A 5,248-nucleotide genomic window follows, 5' to 3' on the forward strand; every position below is an offset into this window, starting at 1 on the left:
GGATTTATATTTATTTTTGTATTTCCTTGAGATTAAATTGTAAATTGTAATTGCCAATACGCGACTATTTTAAAAAACTCAAATCGTGTTGTCTTTACATTATATTTTATATTCTGGACATGTGGAAAAAAGGTTACTTATGAATTGATATGTAACACAGATAGTGGCAAAATGGCCACCACACTTTTGTTACTTTCCCTATGGGTGTATTTTCAGTCTGTTTTTTATGTTTAGCAGTACTGTTTATAAGTATGTACAATATCGCTTGACCCTTAGTGTGATCAAGGTGAAAGCTGAAACGCGTTGCTGTGCACACATTAAAGACAATTTCTGCAACGACCTGAGGTGTCCGTAGTTTTCTTCAAATCAGAGAAAATTTGTGAGTGGCATTGTGCAGGGTTACCAGTATCCTGTTCATGGACCTCCCTGATTGATGGCCTCTACCATTACTGGACTTTGGGGCCCATTTGGATGGCGGGCGGATTGCTCCCGCCAGGCTGGCTGTAGCCACTGCCGGCCTGGCGGAGGCAATCCGCCCGCCATCCTCACCTAAATGACCCTCCACTGTATTAGGATGGCGGGGGGACCGCGGCGGACAGAAAGACCATCCGCCGCTTTTCCACCCCAGTCGCCTTGCGACCGGTGCGGAAAAGGTCCAATATGGTGGCAGTGTCTAATAGACACCGCCAGCCATATTAACATGTGCTTTTTTAGATGCCTTTCTGTGGCGGTGATGTTGCCATGGAAAGGCACGTAGTCTTCCCTTTGGGGGCCCCCTGTGAGCCCCCAGAGTGAAGGAGAGGTGGGGGTGCACACGGGGGTACCCATTTGCATAAACAAAGTAGCAGGCACCGCGCGGTGCTTGACGCTTTGTTTATGCAAATGCATACGTGCATTTTTAGCATTGTGGCAGACAGTGCTGAGAGCACTGCCCGCCACAATGCTAAAAATGTAGGATGCACCCGCCACAGTGGTGGCCGCATCCTAATACCCCCCACGGGACCCCCGCCCTTATGGTGGGCGGTCCCAATCACCAATAGGATGGCGGGCGGACTAAGTCCACCCGCCATCCTAATTACCCCCTTTGTGTGTATATATATATATATATATATATATATATATATATATATATATATATATATATATATATATATATATATATATATATATATATATATATATATATATATATATATTATGTACTTTTATGAATATGTGGGACTAGGAATATGAAGTCAATCAAAGTTGAATGGGGAAGATCATGCGGCCGCACAATTTTTACTGTGAATTCAGATCTGTAACAGAACTGTTTCTGACATTGAGAATTTGCCCACTGGGGCTTGGACGTTTTTTCAACGAATTAGCATAACATCTTATACGAACGAGTAAGGCATATGTTGCAAGAATGCCCACCTAGGCGGAACTGTTTCGAACCATCATGGCTGACTGTGTTATAACTTTTAAGTTGATGAAAAATTCCTGATACTGATCAGGGCAGGTATACTGGGTTTGTCCACTGGGACTTGAATTTTCCAACTAACTTACAATATAGCCATTAAAACAGATGTCGTAATAATAGCCCATTGGGGCGGAGTTGATCTGATATGTTATGTTTCGTTGCGGTAAACTGTTAATTAGTGAATCCAGCCTTTATATGTAGGCAGTGATATTGAAATGTGCAAGCTGCGATCACTATTAATTTTGGGTCACCAATTCTTAGGGTCGTACGCATTGTCACTGACTTTAAAATTTAAAAATTTGAGACGCAGCACTGCGTTTGTTGAAATATGGTTAAATCAATTTATGACCTGTTTGTATTATACGTTGACTCTTGGTATGACATAATCATTAAGATGTCAAAATGTATGTGAATGAATTTTTGACCTGTTTATAGCATTGTTGACTCTTCCAAAATGTCCGCCACACTAAGTACCATGTTTCATGTTACTTGAAAGAGTAAAAGGACAATTGTTTGGTATCAATTTGTAAACGTGATCAAGCTGTAAAGCGAAATGCGTTGTTTTCCTGCTGATTAAAATTGCGTGCACAGCAAACTTTTGAGTGTCGGAGACGTCTATTCGAGAGAATGGAGTACTTTGGTGGATATGATGGGTGACCGGGAGCCCTACTCATCCACTCGTGAGCCTGACTGGTGAATTACCGGAACGTTGGTATATATATATATATATATATATATACCAAAGTTCCGGTAATTCACTATATATATATATATATATATATATATATATATATATATATATATATATATATATATATATATATATATATATAAATTACCTACTGGCGGTCGCCAGTAGGTAGTTATAGTTAGGTAGTTAGGACCCACTTTCCATAGGAAACCCACAACATTCTATTTGGAATAACTTTGGCTCCGGTGGACGAATCTTCGCAAATTTCACCAATAAAATGGCCTGTTCCGCTCCGCTCCTTCCCTGAAAGTTTAGGGATGATTCATCAAGTGGGGGCCGAGAAAAAAGGGGGGTCCCAATTCTTGTTTTCCCCATGCAATTTTCTATAGGGACCTTTAGCCAGGGCTACAGCCCGAACGGCTGAACGGAATTACACCAAATTTGGCTGAGAGGTAGAGTTCGGTTCGCAGATTGTGCTTTTTGTTAAATGGTGTAAATCCGTTCAGTAGTTCCTGAGAAAATCAAAAGTAAAATCATAGTGATATCTAGAGTCGAAGAACCGCACGCCTACGGAAATCCATACAATTACGAGCACGAGCTGCATGCTGATTGGATGTCAACTGTCTGTCAACACTCCAAACCAGGAAGTGTTGGCAGCCATCTTGTGCCTCGGTAGTCACAAGAAAACAGTACAACAAAGTTGAAAAAAGGAAAGGGGGCAGTGTAGAAACATCCTGACCTTCTAGACCTGCTCAGGGGGTCCCACATGGATCTTTAGACCCCCAATTCTTTTTCTTAAAAATAATAAATCGCGGGGTATGCGTATAGGTAAAAAAAACTAGAAGTCCGTTTTCTTCTTAATGCGCCCCTGGGGGCCAAATCTCGAGGGCAATTTTTATCCATAAAGGGGGGCTTGTAAGGCCCCCCTGAGCCCCAAGGACCGCCACCCCCTTGGGGTTAAAAAAAAAGTATGCTTTCAGCTCCCCCTCCCCCCGTACACGCCCCGGGGACCGCCACCTTCCTGGGGCAGTAATATGTAAAATGACTTTTCAGCCCCGGGGACCTGCATCCCCGGGGATTTTTAATGTTGGGAGGGGGTCGCGCGCCCCCCTCCTGGAGCCCTTGATGGCCATGGGGACCACCACCTCCCAGGCCCGGCTACTGCAGTGTCTCGGGGTGCCTACCCCCGGGACACTGCTGTTTGCTATGGTAGGGCGGGAGCATCGCTATTCCCACTTTACCACAGCAAACTGCTTTCCTATTTGAAAGAGAGAGCAAGTTAATCTGCTCTATCATTCAAGTAGGAATGCAGATTGCTTTTCGTTAGAGAGAGCAGCATGTAAGTTGCTATCTCTGACAAAGCAATGCCGTCTTTTGAAGGACGCGGGGAGGATCGTGGGGGCATTGGGGCTAAAAAAAAAACAGTTCTTTCTTGGAACTAACTCTACACGTGAAAAAAAGAGCTATATTTATATGATAGTATGTGAAACTTTCCGAGTTTTTTTGTGCACCAGTTGTACTCTCTATGCATGAGCAGCCTCGTTTCCAAGCCCATGTTTCTTTCTTTTTCTTTAAGTTCGCCAAGCAAAGTTGTCCTCATTTCAGGTATTAAATTTGCCACTTTCTTTTCTCGGGCTGTGTGTGTCATCCGCTGCTATACTTTTGTAATATATTAATAATCATATTGCTGAGGCGCCAAACGTTGATTACATACTCTGTCCTCCGCTATTTTAGTAGTTTTCCTCAGTTATCTTTTATATACCTGTTACTTTCATTTTACCCTCCGCCTATCTTGTCTGTGATCGATGAAATTTCCTGCCACAGACACCACAATGTTTGTCCTTTGCCTCCGATGTTATCAGACTTGGTCACACGCATACCTAAAATCTAATTTGAAGCATGTAAGCCTCAGCCATTACAACGTGTGTCCGTCACCAGAAAGCCATTATCATGCTTATGCCTTTATCATGGTGGTAGTCTCAGACCTACAAAAAACATACACTGTAACTATGTTTGTGACTCAGGTAGAAATTTCACAACTTGTGCCATCTGCCCCCCGGTCAAACTACAACTGACTCAAGGGCCATTTACACACTCTGGCCTGAAACTAGCAGGACTGAACTGTAGGTCTCTCCCCATGCACGCCCTGCTCATTAACCATTTGCTTGTTGACCATGAGCTAGACATCCTGTTTTTAACAGAAACGTGGCTTACACCACACTCTGACTCGGATGTGGTCATGGCTCTGCCCCCGGGCTTCCTTATCCAATCCCAGGTACGCCCCTGTGGCAGAGGAGGCGGACTGGCAATTCTGCATAGAGACCATTTCATGTGCAGAATTAGCGATGCCCACATCAAGGACTCAGAGAGCTGCCATTTCACCATCCGTCTATCTCCGATAACCTCGTTGACAGGCATTCTGGTGTATCACCCCCCTGGCCATTTTGGCCCCTTTGCCAGCGCCCTACTAGATTCTATATCAGCTCTGGCCCACTCCACTCCCAACTTCACTGTGCTAGGGGACCTCAATATCCACTTTGACGATCCCCTAGACACAGGGGCTGCTGACCTGGCACTAGATCTAGCTGCCTACGGCCTCCAACTAGCAAATACCGGAGCTACCCATATCAAGGGTCATTTGCTAGACCCAGTCTTCACAAATGTCTGCACCGTGCAGGCCAGACCCGCATGCCCCCTCCCCTGGACTGACCATTTTTTGGTTCCCCTCTTCCTACCAGGAGAATTCAGGAAGCCTCCTAAGCCCACCACGTATACCCGGGATAGGGCATGGTCCAGACTCTCTATCAAGGACTGGGCCAATGCTCTAGAATCAATGACCCCCGAACCTACCGGGAACCCAGTTATAGCTGACAGTAACTTCAGGAAGTGGATTTCCGACTCACTCGACTCTATCATTCCTATAAAAACTCGCGAAGATAAGAGCGGAAAGTTAGGCTCAGCCCCCTGGTTCAACTCAGAACTTAGAGCTCTCCGCAAGGAATGTAAAAAAGCTGAGCGATTGTGGAGGAAGGACTGGCTTCACTCCAATAAAGATGCATACCGGAGGACTGTGAGAGCATATAAAGCTGCTCTGAAAA

Source organism: Lissotriton vulgaris, chromosome 10 (assembly GCF_964263255.1).
Source record: "Lissotriton vulgaris chromosome 10, aLisVul1.2, whole genome shotgun sequence".
Classification (NCBI taxonomy): domain Eukaryota; kingdom Metazoa; phylum Chordata; class Amphibia; order Caudata; family Salamandridae; genus Lissotriton; species Lissotriton vulgaris.